We start from the raw sequence: 19,038 nt of genomic DNA on the forward strand, positions 1-19,038 counted from the left end.
CGTCTTCCATTTATGTTAAACACTTCCTATTTCATGTCTAACAGTACTCGATTTAACAAATAACCATAAATAAATACAGTGTGGGCAGTCACGTTAACATATGTGATTATCCTGCCTAATATGTTTATCACAAATATGTCACTAATCACTAATATGTTTATTTGTTTATCACAACACCTTTGGACCTTCAGCAATCGATTATTTCCCTTCATCTACATAGAGACAGAACGATGGTGTCTTAAACATCTCATTCATTTCACCAAATAACTTCACGCAGGTGGATAACGGCCGTCTCGGTCACGCTATGTTGCGTGATGCAGTTTTGAAGAACCAAATGCATTTATTCAATGAATAAGTCAAGCTAGTTCTATGTTTATGATGTTGTAAGTTACGGTACCGATTGAAGTTGAGTTCGAAGCCAGTGGAAAACAGCGCTGCGTTTGTGCTCTCCAGGTACAAATGTTGTGATCTCTGACTGACGACCGGGCGAGACTCGAGTAAGAGATGTCCAAACGAGCTCCGGCAGGGCGGGCCAAGGCGGAGCGAACGGACGCCCTTCAGGCCGCCAATGACGAGCTGAGAACCAAACTGATGGACGTCCAGTTAGAACTTCAGCAGGAGAAGAACAAGGTGAAAACCTCAACAGACAGACACTGCCTGCCTCCCTGCCTGCCTCCCTGCCTGCCTCCCTGCCTGCCTCCCTCCCTCCCAGTTTTCCCGATGTAGATTAGACATGCGTGTGCCATGACTGTGTCAGCCTACATCAACAAATGCACCGAGGACGTCAGCACCACTAAGAATATCATCACCCGGGGCAACCAACGACCCTGGATGACTGAGGAGGTACGTCAAACGCTACGAGCGCGGAACTCTGCCTTCAAGTCTGGCGACAAGGAGACACTGAGGACAGCGAGAGCCAACTTGAACCGTGCCATCAGAATAGCGAAGCGAGACCGCAGTCGAAAATTTCAGGATCGTTTCCACGACGTCAAAAACATCAGGAGTATGTGGCAAGGCATACGGGCGATTACAGACGACAACTCACCCTCCCCCCCCCCGGTGGGTGTAGTTGATGCTGACTTTCTAAATGGTCTAAATAACTTCTTTGGGAGGTTCGAGGCACTAAACGGCACTCCAGCAGTTAAAACTGTCCCCCATCAGGAAGAGGAGGTACTCTGCCTTGACTCCGCCGATGTGTTGAAGACCCTGAGGAGAGTCAACCCCTGTAAGGCCCCTGGCCCGGACAACATTCCTGGGTGTGTGTTCAGGGAATGTGCAAGTCATCTGGCTGGGGTCATCACAGACATTTTTAACACCTCGCTGGGCCAAGCCACAGTGCCGGCGTGCTTTAAGACTGCCTCCATCATTCCGGTGCCGAAGAAACCTCAAATCACCTCATTTAATGATTACCGGCCTGTTGCACTGACTCCGGTTATGATGAAGTGCTTCGAAAGGCTGCTTAAAGGTCACATCGTTTCCAGACTCCCCCTATTATTTGACCCGTTCCAGTTTGCCGACCGGCAAAACCGCTCCACTCAGGAAGCCATCTCCTCCGTTCTTCACCTGAGCCTGGCTCACCTGGAGGAGAAGAACACCCATGTGCGGAGGCTGTTCCTGGACTTCAGCTCAGCGTTTAACACCATCATCCCACAGCATCTGGTAGGAAAATTGGAACACCTGGGCTTCAACACCCCCCTTCGCAACTGGCTGCTAGACTTCCTCACCAACAGACCTCAGTCAGTCCGGGTCGGACAGAACACCTCTGATGTCATCACCCTCAGCACAGGCTCCCTTCAGGGCTGCGTCCTGAGCCCCCTGCTGTGCACCCTGATGACACACGACTGCGTCCTCAGGTTCACCACCAATCACATCGTGAAGTCAGCAGACGACACAACGGTGGTGGGGCTCATCAGAGACAACAACGACCTGGACTACAGAGAGGAGGTGGAGCAGCTGGTGGGCTGGTGCAGAGAAAACAGCCTGATCCTGAATGAGGAGAAGATGAAGGAGATCATCGTCGACTTCAGGAAAAAACAGCCTCACCACGCTCCACTGATCATCAACAGCTCAGCTGTGGAGGTGGTCAGCAGCACCAAATTCCTGGGGGTCCACATCACAGAAGACCTCACCTGGACTATGAACACTACGGCACTGGTCAAGAGGGCACAGAAGCGCTTGTACTTCCTGCGGAGGATGAGGAGAGCCCACCTGCCCCCACCCATCATGAGGACGTTCTACAGGAGCACCATAGAGAGCATTCTGACAAGCTGTCTCTCTGTGTGGTGTGGAGGCTGCACCGCCTCCGATTGGAAGAACGTGAGGAGAGTGGTGAGGACAGCAGAGAGGATCATAGGGGCTCCTCTTCCCTCCATTCAGGACATTTCATCTCAGCGCTGCATGTCCCGTGCCCGTAACATCATCAATGACCCATCACACCCCCACCATGGACTGTTCTCCCTGCTGCCCTCTGGGAAGAGGTTTGCAGCATCCGCTGCAGGTCCACCAGGTTCTGCAACAGCTTTTTCCCTGCTGTCATCAGACTGTTGAACACTAGAACTGTTGAGCTCTAAACTGAACTCTGCATCACACATTCACAGAACTGTACTTTATGACACTACGGACCTCTATCTTGCACTATCTCGCACTACCAACTTTACTGAACTTGTATAAACCCTTTAAATAGAAGTTTAATACATGGTTTAGCATTCCTCTGCACACTCTTGAATACTGTTTTGCCTACTTGCACTATTGCATAATTATCACTGCTGCACTTTATACTTATTTTTAATATATATATATATATATATATATATATAGTATATGTATATATATACATTTTCATAGGATATGTTACTTCTATTCAACTGCAATATCACTACTTTGTTGTAAGACGTATGCAACGGAATTTCGTTTTGTATGCACCATGTGCAGACAAGATGACAATAAAGTTTGTCTAAGTCTAAGTCATGTCAGGTCAGCTGTCTGGAGAGAGAGAGAAGTCAGGACCTGCGGGCGGAGCACCACCGTGCCACCGCCGCCATGACGGAACTCAAAAGCAAACTCCATGAGGAGAAGCAGAAAGAGTTAGCCATTACCAGGGAGACATTACTGCGGCAGCATGAAATGGAGCTGATGAGAGTGATCAAAATCAAAGATGGAGAGATCCAGCGACTGAATGCCTTGGTCCTCAGCCTGAGGGACGGCTCCATGGACAAGGTGATCCGCTCTATCCGTGTCTGACTATCCGCACGCCACGTCGGGCTTCGATGCGGCCGCTACCGTATTGTGTAGCTTGTCCCCAGTAAGCGTCGCGGCGCTCCGTTGCGGTCTCAACGGCCCGGTGTGGCGCAATGTCTGCTCAGGTGAGGAGGGGGGGCGCTTTGCTGGCGGAGGTGGAGGAGACGCGGCGGTGTCGGGAGACCGAGCGGTGTCGCCTCCACCAGGAGCGCGGAAGAAGCCCTGGCAGCGGCCCAGCAGGCCTGGCAGTCCCGAGCGGCCGAGCTCCGATCGGCTCATCACCAGCATCGGGAGGAGCTGAGCCGAACCAAGAGAGACTGCGAGAGGGAGATCCGCCGACTGGTAGGACTGATCAGATGCGCGGTGCGTGGCTATGTTCCCAATTTCGTTGTATACCTGCAGTGTAATGACACCTAAGGCATTCTATTCTATTCTATTTCACAAGAAGAAAATGTCCGGTTGCTCGCTTCGCTTTTGTCACAGCAAAGGTGTTCTAGTCGATTCAAGAAAAAAAATTGGCCGGTTGCTCTCTTTGTTTTTGTCACAATTCTGGCAAATGAGTTTGCCCGCCTGCCTGAGCGCTCCCCGTTTGTACATCCAGACGGATGAGATCAAGCTGAAAGACAGAGCGGTTAGTGTTTTGGATGAAGCCCTGGGGCCGGCCACGTCCACCGCCTTCAGCTGCAGACTCAGGCTGCCGAGCAGCAGATCGCTGCCCTGAGGGATTCCCAAAGGGCGGGCCTAAACTACCCTGGAAGTGGGGTCAACGCCGCTACTAGCAATCCTCTTCATTGCATAAGCCACCTCATCACACACTTGCAGTACGCATGACTTAGTTCGTTGCTGGAGGAAGGTAGCACAAAAACAGTTTTGAACTTTGAACGAGTGCTTGTGTGTGTGTGTTGCGGGGCGTTTTCAGTCTCAGGAGGATCGGGACACGCGACGGTTTCATCTGAAAATCGCTGAGCTCAGCGCAGTCATCAGGAAACTGGAGGATCGAAACGCCCTGCTTTCTGAAGAGCGCAATGAACTGGTAATTTATTGACGGCACGCTTGAAGGTTTGCGCTACGTTTGATGCGCGCCATCCAGCGAGGCACCCATTGCGCTTGCTTATTAGTTGAGCGGCGCGGCGAGTCGGTTGCCTGGTAGATGTCTTTTATTGGGAGCCAAAGCCACGATTCCGTTCAAACCGATGCAAAAGGAATGGATACGTTCTGGCCCGCGTGTTGTGCGTCTTTCACATCCCGCACTTCATGCTTGCAGCTAAAGCGACTGAGAGAAACAGAAAGCCAGTTTCTGCCACTCCTGTACAAAAACAAACGCCTGAGCAGGAAGAATGAAGAACTCTCGCTGGTGCTGTGTCGCCTTGAAAACAAAGTGCGCTTTGTCACCCAGGAGAACGAGGAGATGGCAAGCTTGGTAAGTCGACGCGGACAACGGCGGCGTGCCAACAGAGTCCACTGCATTTGTGTTCCACAGAGAAGGCCTAGTTCGCTCAATGACCTGGACCGCGGTTGCGGCCAGCAGGACGGTGAAATGGAGTTCCTTCAAGTTGTGGAGCAGCGGCACATCATCGACGACTTGTCCAAGGTCTTCAGGCAGGCGACTCGGTGCACGTACGGCAGCGCCGCGCTCGCTCGCTGTCGCCAGGAAACCTTTTCCGTCCAAAGCTTGGCCGGCGGCCGCCATCCAAAAAATTGGCCCCTTAAATTCCGACCTTTCAAGCAGGAGCATTGTGCGCACGCGTTTGAACACGCTTTAGACTTGTTTTGCCGTTTTCAGCAGCTCAAAGCTCCCGTTTTGTCAGCGCCTTTGCCACTCGCTGTGCGCTGAAAACGACGGACTTGCCCGGCTGCTCAGCCCGTCAACCATGAGCCGCGAGCGCGACGTCATTGTCCGTAGGCAGCTAGTGGCAAAATGCACCCTGTTAGAGTTGCGCTCGCTCCAACTTATTTTGCAAGAACCACACGGGAGACAAGTAAGTTCTTTTGGACACCTGCAGGTGGAGAGTCCATCCGTTGTACGAATGAAGTCTGACTCTCGGCTCCTGCACGAGCATTTTAATTAAGAGAAACAGGGTGGGTGTAAGAGTGGATTGAATAGAGGAAGCCCTTGACCTCTAGTCAAAACATAGCAAGGGGTGTTTTACGACTTTGTGTAGGAAGGGATAAGCGATAGGGATAAATAAGGGATAAATAATATTATTTATTACAGGTCGCAGTCAAAGTCAAAGCAACACAATGATACGATAAAGATAATCTGGAAAACCCTGACACACCCTGTAGTTGTCACTTTTGGAAAAGACGAGCGTCCCTCCAATCATCGCCGGTGACGTGTTTTTCAGGCTCTGGAGACAGGAGCTCATGTCAGAAATGTCATTGTGAGTCGCGTTTGTTTCTGCGCCGGAGCCGTTCGTTCCCTTTGCATCCAAAGAATCTCAAAGGCGGATTATTTGTGTCGACAGGAGAGAGATTTGCTGCTACGATACCGACGTCGAGAATCTCTGAGGAGGAACAAAGCGTGAGGTCCTGCAAGGTGAGTCTGTTTGTTTGCGGCTGCTTGGTGTTGCGCAAGATGAAATGGCCTTTTTCTCGCTATCGTTCCTCTCGTCGATTCATCGTGAGGTGTCGCTTCAGTTTGTTCAGAGAGATGTTTGCTTCCGCGCCCGCAGGTCATCGAAACATTTTACGGCTACGACGAAGACGTGTTGGTGGACCCGGACGGATCGTCCTTGTCTTTTCACACCGACAGAACCCCCGACACGGAACCCGAAGAGGTAGCCCGCCATTTCTGCCAGCGTATTGGCACCAAACATTCCTCTTCAGCCTGGAATCGGACTCGTCTTTGCGTCGCGGGTGCTTTGTCGCCGGTCTGACTGATTCTGGTACTAGTGCTGTGTTGCATTGGTGTGCGCATGAAGAGGCGGAGCTTCGCTACCGCCAGCTGACGCAAGAATATCAAGCGCTGCAACGAGCCTACGCTCTGCTAGCCCAGACCAGCGAAGGGGACTACGACGCCGAGAAGGAGATCAAGGTGGCGCCCCTTCCCGCAACCCCCGGCCGGGTCGCAGCCTCCCCGTTCTCACCCAGCCTCGGGTGTTCTCTGGTCTGAAAGGAGGAGGAGGAGCCTCCCTCCTCCTCCTTTCAGACCAGAGAAAAGCTGATGGTAGAAATGGGTCACTATCAAAGCAGAGTAGCAGATCTGGAGTCAGCGCTGAAGCAACAAGGACAGGTAAGCTCATCAATGAGCACACCTTTTTCTCAGACAAAATAGCTACATTCTTCAGTCACTCATTCGTCTGGCATTACTGGACCAACCCCCCCCCCCCGAACGTGGCTGGGAAAACGCGGAGAAAAGCAAATGTCATTTTCCAGTCAACCAAAGAATTTGTGGATGAAAATGACACAACATTCCAAAGCTGTCCACGCGTTTGTCTCTTCTAGAATGTCAAGTGGGTGGAGGAGAAGCAGCTGCTGCGTCAGAGCAATCAGCAGTTGGCCAAAAAGGTGACGGAAAGAAAGGCGCTGGGCGGAGTCGCTTGGCGTCACACCCGTCGGGAAGCCCCGCAGATGAGGTCTGACTGTCTTTTCAGGTCAGGCGGATGGAGGCGGAAGAAGCGCGTCTGAAAGAGGACATCCAGGATATCCGAGACCAAAACGAACTGCTTGAGTTCCGCATCCTGGAGCTGGAGGTGGGAAGACTCGCACAAGCGTGTTGAGGCCAGAGATGTGACGGACGGACGGACGGACGGACGGATGCATGCCTCTGCCTTTCAGGAGAGGGAGTGGCGCTCCCCCGTCTTGAAGTTTCTGCAAGTCCTTTTCCCAGACGGCCTCAGCCCTTTGCAGATCTACTGCGAGGCCGAGGGCGTGAGCGTACGTAAGGCGTCCCTCGCAACCCTAACCTTAACCCGAGGTCCCAGAACACCTTACATTGCTCCTTGCGCCTTTCCCCCGGACATCGTCATCAGTGATCTGATGAAGAAGCTGGACATCCTGGGCTATAACGCCGTAAGTGTATGTCGAACTCCTTATGTTCGCACTCCACGAGACTCGGCGGCTCAAATGTGACTTTTGGAAGGCTTTGCGCTGAAAGAAGCTTGTTGACGCTGTGCCTTTGGGCTCTTGCAGAATCTCACCAACGAGGAGCAGGTGGTCGTGATTCACGCCAGGACCCTTCTCACCCTAGCCGAGAAGGTAACGCGCACGTCCACGCACGCTCTCGCATTCTGCTTATGTGACAGCAGCCTTTCCTCAGTGGTTAGAATACATCAAAGTGACCAAGTCAGCACTTCAACAGAAGATGTTGGACATTGAAAGTGAGAAGGTAGACAGACACGCGACATCAGCCAAGGGGAACTCCGGCAATGTGCCCCAACAATTCTGACCTTGAGCTGTGCTAGGATATGTTCTGCAAGCAGAAGGGCTACCTGGATGAAGAGTTGGACTTCAGGAAGTGTTCCATGGACCAGGCTCATAAGGTAAGCCGCCCTCAAATCTCCCGCCGGACCACTGATGGACGAGGATTGCGGCCCAGAGGATCCTGGAGCTGGAGGCCATGTTGTACGAGGCGCTACCGCAGCGGGACTGCCCCGCCACGGACGGCGAAAAAGCCAGCCACGCTGGCGTGAATGACGTGCTGACGGCGGATCAGAGAGAAGAGCTTAGGAGCGCCGTGGACCAATGGAAGCGAGCCCTGATGTGCGAGTTGAGGGAGCGCGACGCTTGCATCCTCCGAGAGAATGGATCTGCTGCACAGCGCGCAACAGGTAAGGGCCCAAAGCCAGCCCGGCACTTACTTGCACGCTTACTGGCTTTTGAATGCCACTTTCCATTTGTCCGTCCTAGAGGAACAAAGAGCTGAAAGAATTCATCGAAGCTCAGAAGAGACAAATCAAACAATTGGAGGAGAAGTTTCTGTTTCTCTTTCTATTCTTCTCCTTGGCCTTCATTCTGTGGCCCTAACACCAGCTGGTGAGTGAGCTCCAGCGGCACCGCACTCGACACCTCCGATACACTGCCAGCCGGTCTCAGACGTTGGCAGACGCTCCGATGCCAACGTATACCCCCCGCCACGGTGACAAAGGCACCGCGTCACACCGGCGCTCATCCAATCAGAAGGCAGGAAAAGCAAATTCACATGCAGGGCACTTTTGAACCAGAAGAGAGCGCCACAAAAAACGGTTGTTGCCCCAAACGCGCACTAAAAAGGGTCAGAATAACAAGAGTCCCACTGGCCAGCCGGGGCCACCCGTCCAGCTGTTTCTTCAGGGGGGAAAAAAATTGGAGTCACCGGTGAGTACATTTTGCATTTAGCTCTGCTTTTCTGCTTCTGTCTTCAAGTGTGTGGCATCCTGCGATCAAAGATTCAGCCAACCCCAAAGCGGTTGACCTCAATGTCCCACCACCATGCCTACCAGAGCAGGTGACATGATGCTTTGGACATCCTTCCGTCTCAGATGCCCAAAAGTACTCTTTGCCACATCTGCGGCAATACGGTGTCTTTTCAAAGGTGCAAATAAATCCAGCGTGGGCGGAACACGCACGTCTTCGGTTTTTCCCGCTTTGTTTGTGTGACAGCTGTTGTGAAAATTTTATACAAATAAAGTTGTATAGTACAGGTTTGGCCAAGCCGCAACTCCCGAACCGCATGCGGCTCTTTTATGTTCATATCAACATTTGTGTGTGTGTGTGTGTGGGGGGGGGGGGGGGGGGGGTTGTGCGTGTTGGCTTCACTTGAGTTCAATTTGGTATTTTGGTCAAAAGCGCATGTGGTGAAATTCCACAAAGTAGGATGGGCAAACACATTTCTTTAAACTATGAGTGTCAATTGGGCTCTCGAAATGGCAGGGAAAAGATGCACAGCAAAACGAAAATACGTAGATGAACACAGGACGTTTTAATCAGAGTGGGAAAGTTTCTATTTTTTGTTGAACGTGATGGCAAACCATTCTGCCTGATATGTCAGACCTCAGCGCATTTCAAAGATTCAAATCTTCAGCGCCATGCACTTCAGCTCACTCCATGCTAACATTGATCAGGCGTCGAACCCGCAACATCATGCTTAAGAGGTGGCCATGCTAACCAGTGCGCCATTATGTCAACGCATAATAACTGTAAGTCTACTGATCAAAACAGCGGTTACTATATGACGTCGCTACGTCGTGGTCACGTGACGCAGACAAGACGTCAATGGACGTGGGCAGAGTTAACTTGTTTAAAAGGGAGTGGGCAGAAGAAATATTAAATTTATTTAAATCTATTTTGAGTGCACACCATTATGCCAATGCATAACAACTGTAAATCTACTAAACAAAACAGCGGTTGCTATATGACATCTGCCACGTCGTGGTCACGTGACATACGTGACGTCGATGGGCGTAACTTTCGCCGGAATTCAAATCCGCGGGGAGAGTTAACTTGTTTAAAAGAGAGTGGGCAGAAGAATTATTTAATTTATTTAAATCTATTTGGTGTGTGCGCCATTATGTCAATGCATAACAACTGTAAGTCTACTAAACAAAACAGCGGTTGCTAGCTGACGTCTGCCACGTCGTGGTCACGTGACGCGGACGTGACGTCGACGCCTACTTTACATCCCACCGATCACAGGACCCCTCGGCTGCATAACCGTGCCCCCTTCCCAACCAATCGGATTTGCTATACGCGAAAACGACGCCAATGGAAAGAGCTTCCGCCCAAATTTAAATCCGTGGGCGTGGCTCGCAGCAGGAAGTAGGAAAACGGCGGCGATGTTTACAAAGACACAGCGGATGGTAACATACGACTAACAAGAGAAATATTTTTATTTTCTGCTTGCAACTGGACCGTCCAGAGCGTACACGGTAAGTACAACTCATCGTTTTTAAAAAGAAGTACTTTTGTTGCCCTGAAAAGCGAGTGAGCGTGGCGTTTGTGGGGGACGTCGAATTTCGACGATTCTTTCTGGTCAACGGTTGTAAATGATTGTGTTGATTAAAAAAGAAAACTTGATGTAACTCTACTTTTAACTGCCGTTTCAGATAGATTTGGAATTGCATCACATCCAATTTTGCCTAGAGCGTACACGGTAAGTAACACTCATTGTGTTTAAGGAGATTTACGTTTGTAATAGCAGAAGTGTAGCCGCGTTGCATTGTACGTGTGAAAATTGGTCGAGGCGAAATGTTAATGTTTAATTTCATTCCTTTAGGTTCCACGGTGTTTGTTGGCTGCAAGTTTTCCACTGCAAGAAGAGGCTCGTATCATTGACCAGGAGCGAGCTACAATGGTGAGTAGCCATAACATTTATGTTAAACACTTCCTATTTCATGTCTAACAGTACTTGATTTAACAAATAACCATAAATAAATACAGTGTGGGCACTGAAGTTAACATATGTGATTATACTGCCTAATCTGTCACCGAGTAGATTGTTGCAAAGTAATATAAGATCCAAAGTTGTAATTCAGAATAGTTTTCAAAAGAAGGCCATTAGAATTATATACAAGTCTGATTACCCTGAACAAGCTATTAATTAAATCACAAATTCTTCAATTCAAAGATTTGGTAGATTATCAGACAAATAATGTCTAACAGTAATTGATTTAACACATCACGATAAGTAGATTGAGTGTGGGCACTCTCAAGTTAACATATGTGATTATACTGCCTAATCTGTTACAGAGTATGTTGTTGCCAAGTAATGTAGAATAGATCCAAAGTAGTAATCCAGAATAGTTTTGAAGAGGCCATTAGAATGATAAACAAATCTGATTACCTTGAACATAATAACAAGCTAAGTGTTTAATATGTCCTATGAAGTCAAAATTGGGCACCATCATGTGGTGAAATTTGGAATTGCATCACATCCAATTTTGCCTGGGAACAAACAGATTACATAAATCTTAGTTTTGAATAAACCACTCCTTCTCAAACAAGTAAACTCTGCCCATTTTGCGCAGTAGATGTTCTGTTAATATCTAGTATTTATACAAAGTCATAATTTAAATTGCTTTCAACCTTCATTCATCGGTTCAACCAACATTACTCGCTCTTACTACCAACTTGTATTGATTTAACTAAGCGTTTAATACTTCCTATCAGGTCTCAAGGCAAGATTTGGCAAAATACAGTTTCAGCAAATCCAATTTTGCCAGGGAACAAAAATAGATTAAATAAACTAAATAAGTCTTCTTCCCAATAAATAAATCAGAAAAGTCTGTCTTGTAACCAGTCCTCTTCAAACAAGTAAAGTCTGCCCATTTTGTGCCGTAGATTTTGTGTCCATGCCTAGTATTTAAACAAAATCATAATTTAAACGACTTCTTGCCTTCATTCACTTTGGAAATTTGGAATTGCAGCAAATCGAATTTTGCCAGGGAACAAAAATAGATCAATTAAACTAAGTCTTCTTCCCATTAAATAAATTAAAAAAGTCTGTCTTGTAACCAGTCCTTTACAAACAAGTAAAGTCTGGCCATTTTGTGCCGTCGATTTTGTGTTAATGCCTAGTATTTATACAAAATCATAATTTAAAGGACTTCATTCCTTCATTCACTTTGGAAATTTGGAATTGCAGCACATCAAATTTTGCCTAGGAAGAAAAGTAGATTAAATAAATTTAATAAGTCTTACTACTTCCCATTAAATAAATTAAATACGTCTTACTTGTTCCCACTCCTTTTCAAAACAGTAGTTTAAAACGAGGGCCCTTCACTCAACCTTTAACCCTATTTATTCACCTTCTAGGCTAAGTGTTAAAGGCTAAGTGTTAAAGGCTAAGTGTTAAAGGCTAAGTGTTAAAGGCTAAGTGTTAGAGGCTAAGTGCCAGAGGCTAGGCGCCAGAGGCGAGTTTTTGTGGGCTGAAGTTTTAGTGGGGTTAGTGTGAATACAATCCAAAAGAATACAACAGATTACAATACAAAAGAATATAATACATAGATTAAATTCAATAGCTCTTACTACTTCCCATTAAATAAATTAAATACGTCTTACTTGTTCCCAATCCTTTTCAAAAAAGTAGTTTAAAACGAGGGCCCTTCACTCAACCTTTAACCTCAACCCCGCACGTCACATTGTGTTGTATCTGTGAATGTTGGTTGTGGCCAAATGATAGTTTTCTTTCATTCGTTTAGGTTCCACGGTGTTTGTTGGTTATGTTTTCCACTGTCAGAAGGATGAAAATACAAAGTACAACGCTTGGACGTGGGCGAAGACGTCACCGGTGAGTCCTTCCTTCCTCTTTATTTACCTTCTAGATGCTAGAGGCTAAGTGTTAGAGGCTAAGTGTTAGAGGCTAAGTGTTAAAGGCAACACAATACGAACAACACAACACAATACGAACAACTCAACACAATATGAACAACACAATATGAACAACACAACACAATACGAACAACACAACACAATACGAACAACACAACACAATACGAAGAACACAACACAATACGAACAACACAACACATTACGAACAACACAACACAATACGAACAACACAACGATACTGCACTGAACAACACGATACCGCACTGAGAAACACGATACCGCACTGAACAACACGATACCGCACTGAACAACACCATGCCGCACTGAACACCATGCCACACTGAACAACACCATCCCGCACTGAACAACACCATGCCGCACTAAACAACACCATGCCGCACTGAACAACACCATGCCTCACTGAACGACACCATGCCGCACTGAAAGACACCATGCCGCACTGAACGACACCATGCCGCACTGAAAGACACCATCCCGCACTGAACACCATGCCGCACTGAACAACACCATCCTGCACTGAACAACACCATCCCGCACTGAACAACACCATGCCGCACTGAACAACATTATGCCGCACTGAACAACATTATGCCTCACTGAACATTATGCCGCACTGAACAACACCATGCCGCACTGAACAACACCATGCCGCACTGAACAACACCATGCCGCACTGAACAACACCATGCCGCACTGAACAACACCATGCCGCACTGAACAACATTATGCCGCACTGAACAACACCATGCCGCACTGAACAACACCATCCTGCACTGAACAACACCATTCCGCATTGAACACCATGCCGCACTGAACAACACCATCCCGCACTGAACAACACCATCCCGCACTGAACAACATTATGCCGCACTGAACAACATTATGCCGCACTGAACAACACCATGCCGCACTGAACAACACCATGCCGCACTGAACAACACCATGCCGCACTGAACAACATTATAACGCACTGAACAACACCATCCCGCACTGAACAACACCATGCCGCACTAAACAACATTATGCCGCACTGAACAACATTATGCCGAAATGAACAACACCATGCCGCACTGAACAACACGATGCCGCACTGAACAACACCATGCCGCACTGAACAACACCATGCCGCACTGACCAACACGATCCCGCATTGAACACCATCCCGCACTGAACAACACCATGCCGCACTGAACAACACCATGCCGCACTGAACAACACCATGCCGCACTGAACAACACCATGCCGCACTGAACAACACCATTCCGCACTGAACAACACCATGCCGCACTGAACAACATTATGCTGCACTGAACAACACCATGCCGCACTGAACAACACCATGCCGCACTGAACAACAACATGCCGCACTGAAAAACATTATGCCGCACTGAACAACACCATGCCGCACTGAACAACACCATCCCAAACTGAACAACACCATGCCGCATTGAACAACACCATGCCGCACTGAACAACACCATCCTGCACTGAACAACACCATCCCGCACTGAACAACACCATGCCGCACTGAACAACATTATGGCGCACTGAACAACACCATGCCGCAATGAACAACACCATCCCGCACTGAACAACATTATGCCGCACTGAACAACATTATGCCGCACTGAACAACATTATGCCGCACTGAACAACATTATGCCGCACTGAACAACATTATGCCGCACTGAACAACATTATGCCGCACTGAACAACACCATGCCGCACTGAACAACACCATGCCGCACTGAACAACACCATGCCGCACTGAACAACACCATGCCGCACTGAACAACACCATCCCGCACTGAACAACACCATGCCGCACTGAGCAACACCATGCCGCACTGAACAACACCATCCCGCACTGAACAACACCATGCCGCACTGAACAACACCATTCCGCACTGAACAACACCATGCCGCACTGAACAACATTACGCTGCACTGAACAACACCATGCCGCACTGAACAACACCATGCCGCACTGAACAACACCATGCCGCATTGAACAACACCATGCCGCATTGAACAACACCATGCCGCACTGAACAACACCATCCTGCACTGAACAACACCATGCCGCATTGAACAACACCATGCCGCACTGAACAACACCATCCTGCACTGAACAACACCATCCCGCACTGAACAACACCATCCCGCATTGAACAACACCATCCCGCACTGTACAACACCATGCCGCACTGAACAACACCATGCCGCACTGAACAACACCATTCCGCACTGAACAACACCATGCCGCACTGAACAACACCATGCCGCACTGAACAACACCATCCTGCACTGAACAACACCATCCCGCACTGAACAACACCATGCCGCATTGAACAACACCATCCTGCACTGAACAACACCATCCTGCACTGAACAACACCATGCCGCACTGAACAACACCATGCCGCACTGAACAACACCATGCCGCACTGAACAACACCATGCCGCACTGAACAACACCATGCCGCACTGAACAACATTATGCCGCACTGAACAACATTATGTCGCACTGAACAACACCATGCCGCACTGAACAACACCATGCTGCACTGAACAACATTATGCCGCACTGAAAAACACCATGCCGCACTGAACAACACCATCCCGCACTGAACAACACCATGCCGCATTGAACAACACCATGCCGCACTGAACAACACCATGCTGCACTGAACAACACCATGCTGCACTGAACAACACGATCCTGCATTGAACAACACCATGCCGCACTGAACAACACCATCCTGCACTGAACAACACCATCCTGCACTGAACAACACCACCCCGTACTGAACAACACGATCCCGCATTGAACAACACCATCCCACACTGAACAACACCATGCCGCACTGAACAACACCATTCCGCACTGAACAACACCATGCCGCACTGAACAACACCATGCCGCACTGAACAACACCATGCCGCACTGAACAACACCATGCCGCATTGAACAACACCATGCCGCACTGAACAACACCATCCTGCACTGAACAACACCATCCCGCACTGAACAACACCATGCCGCATTGAACAACACCATGCCGCACTGAACAACACCATCCTGCACTGAACAACACCATCCCGCACTGAACAACACCATGCCGCACTGAACAACATTACGGCTTACTGAACAACATTATGCCGCACTGAACAACACCATGCCGCACTGAACAACACCATGCCGCACTGAACAACACCATGCCGCACTGAACAACATTATGCCGCACTGAACAACATTATGCCGCACTGAACAACACCATGCCGCACTGAACAACACCATGCCGCACTGAACAACACCATGCCGCACTGAACAACACGACGTCGCACTGAACAACACGACGCCGCACAGAACAACACGACGCCGCACAGAATAACACAATACCGCACAGAACAACACAATACCGCACTAACAGTTTTAGATAATATTACGTCGCAGTCATGTGACGCGGACATGACGTCAATAGGCGGAACTCACGGCAAAATTATAATCCGTGGGCGTGGCTTGCAACAGGAAGTAGGAAAGCGGCAATTCTGGCAAACAAGACACAGCGGTTAGTAACACGATGACTTACAAGGCAAATATTTTTGTTTTCAGCTTGCAACTTGACCGTCTAGAGCGTACAAGGTAATTACAACTGTTTTTTTTTAGCCCTGAAAAGCGAGGGAGTGTGGCGTTTGGGAGGAATGTCGAACTCGGCGTCTGCTTCCAGCCACAGACGCCAAATTTCGACGATTATTTCGACTGGTCAACGGTTGTAAATTATTGCGTTGACTAAAAACTTTATTTAACTCTACTCTTAACTTTGCCGTTTCAGATATGCGGGTATTACACCGCGGAAATGACGTCAATAGGCTGAACTCTCGCCAAAATTCAAATCTGTGGGCGCAATGGCCTTGAGCGAGACACCGGATACAAACACGACGATTATCAACAGAAATATCTTTATTTTCTGCTTGCAAGTGGACCGTCTAGAGCGTACACGGTAAGTACAACTCATTGTGTTTAAAAAGATTTACGTTTGTGTAGTTTGCGTTGCGTTGTATCTGTGAATGTTGGTTTAGGCTAAATGTTAATGTTTAATTTCATTCCTTTAGGTTCCACGGTGTTTGTTGGCTGTATGTTTTCCACTGCAAGAAGAGGCTCGTATCATTGACCAGCAGGAGCTACAATGGTGAGTACCCCTTTCGTCTTCCATTTATGTTAAACACTTCCTATTTCATGTCTAACAGTACTCGATTTAACAAATAACCATAAATAAATACAGTGTGGGCAGTCACGTTAACATATGTGATTATCCTGCCTAATATGTTTATCACAAATATGTCACTAATCACTAATATGTTTATTTGTTTATCACAACACCTTTGGACCTTCAGCAATCGATTATTTCCCTTCATCTACATAGAGACAGAACGATGGTGTCTTAAACATCTCATTCATTTCACCAAATAACGTCACGCAGGTGGATAACGGCCGTCTCGGTCACGCTATGTTGCGTGATGCAGTTTTGAAGAACCAAATGCATTTATTCAATGAATAAGTCAAGCTAGTTCTATGTTTATGATGTTGTAAGTTACGGTACCGATTGAAGTTGAGTTCGAAGCCAGTGGAAAACAGCGCTGCGTTTGTGCTCTCCAGGTACAAATGTTGTGATCTCTGACTGACGACCGGGCGAGACTCGAGTAAGAGATGTCCAAACGAGCTCCGGCAGGGCGGGCCAAGGCGGAGCGAACGGACGCCCTTCAGGCCGCCAATGACGAGCTGAGAACCAAACTGATGGACGTCCAGTTAGAACTTCAGCAGGAGAAGAACAAGGTGAAAACCTCAACAGACAGACACTGCCTGCCTCCCTGCCTGCCTCCCTGCCTGCCTCCCTGCCTGCCTCCCTCCCTCCCAGTTTTCCCGATGTAGATTAGACATGCGTGTGCCATGACTGTGTCAGCCTACATCAACAAATGCACCGAGGACGTCAGCACCACTAAGAATATCATCACCCCGGGCAACCAACGACCCTGGATGACTGAGGAGGTACGTCAAACGCTACGAGCGCGGAACTCTGCCTTCAAGTCTGGCGACAAGGAGACACTGAGGACAGCGAGAGACAACTTGAACCGTGCCATCAGGATAGCGAAGCGAGACCGCAGTCGAAAATTTCAGGATCGTTTCCACGACGTCAAAAACATCAGGAGTATGTGGCAAGGCATACGGGCGATTACAGACGACAACTCACCCTCCCCCCCCCCGGTGGGTGTAGTTGATGCTGACTTTCTAAATGGTCTAAATAACTTCTTTGGGAGGTTCGAGGCACTAAACGGCACTCCAGCAGTTAAAACTGTCCCCCATCAGGAAGAGGAGGTACTCTGCCTTGACTCCGCCGATGTGTTGAAGACCCTGAGGAGAGTCAACCCCTGTAAGGCCCCTGGCCCGGACAACATTCCTGGGCGTGTGTTCAGGGAATGTGCAAGTCATCTGGCTGGGGTCATCACAGACATTTTTAACACCTCGCTGGGCCAAGCCACAGTGCCGGCGTGCTTTAAGACTGCCTCCATCATTCCGGTGCCGAAGAAACCTCAAATCACCTCATTTAATGATTACCGGCCTGTTGCACTGACTCCGGTTATGATGAAGTGCTTCGAAAGGCTGCTTAAAGGTCACATCGTTTCCAGACTCCCCCCATTATTTGACCCGTTCCAGTTTGCCGACCGGCAAAACCGCTCCACTCAGGACGCCATCTCCTCCGTTCTTCACCAGAGCCTGGCTCACCTGGAGGAGAAGAACACCCATGTGCGGATGCTGTTCCTGGACTTCAGCTCAGCGTTTAACACCATCATCCCACAGCATCTAGTAGGAAAATTGGAACACCTGGGCTTCAACACCCCCCTTCGCAACTGGCTGCTAGACTTCCTCACCAACAGACCTCAGTCAGTCCGGGTCGGACAGAACACCTCTGATGTCATCACCCTCAGCACAGGCTCCCCTCAGGGCTGCGTCCTGAGCCCCCTGCTGTTCACCCTGATGACACACCACTGCGTCCCCAGGTTCACCACCAATCACATCGTGAAGTTCGCAGACGACACAACGGTGGTGGGGCTCATCAGAGACAACAACGACCTGGACTACAGAGAGGAGGTGGAGCAGCTGGTGGGCTGGTGCAGAGACAACAGCCTGATCCTGAATGTGGAAAAGATGAAGGAGATCATCGTCGACTTCAGGAAAAACCAGCCTCACCACGCTCCACTGATCATCAACAGCTCAGCTGTGGAGGTGGTCAGCAGCACCAAATTCCTGGGGGTCCACATCACAGAAGACCTCACCTGGACTATGAACACTACGGCACTGGTCAAGAGGGCACAGAAGCGCTTGTACTTCCTGCGGAGGATGAGGAGAGCCCACCTGCCCCCACCCATCATGAGGACGTTCTACAGGAGCACCATAGAGAGCATTCTGACAAGCTGACTCTCTGTGTGGTGTGGAGGCTGCACCACCTCCGATTGGAAGAACGTGAGGAGAGT

General features: G+C 49.0%; 1 long non-coding RNA gene and 1 pseudogene across 1 annotated transcript; both read left to right on the forward strand.

The window, feature by feature from the left end:
• The first annotated feature begins 475 nt into the window (after positions 1-475).
• LOC125968096 (janus kinase and microtubule-interacting protein 3-like) lies at positions 476-8,915 on the forward strand (annotated as a pseudogene).
• A 734-nt stretch (positions 8,916-9,649) lies between these two features.
• LOC137840040 (uncharacterized) lies at positions 9,650-16,496 on the forward strand. The gene is made up of 6 exons (XR_011086429.1): positions 9,650-10,082; positions 10,260-10,306; positions 10,430-10,507; positions 12,354-12,442; positions 16,121-16,150; positions 16,341-16,496. It is a non-coding gene; the product is annotated as an uncharacterized lncRNA (long non-coding RNA).
• Positions 16,497-19,038: the final 2,542 nt, after the last annotated feature.

This window comes from Syngnathus scovelli, unplaced genomic scaffold (genome assembly GCF_024217435.2).
Source record: "Syngnathus scovelli strain Florida unplaced genomic scaffold, RoL_Ssco_1.2 HiC_scaffold_44, whole genome shotgun sequence".
Taxonomy (NCBI): Eukaryota; Metazoa; Chordata; class Actinopteri; order Syngnathiformes; family Syngnathidae; genus Syngnathus; species Syngnathus scovelli.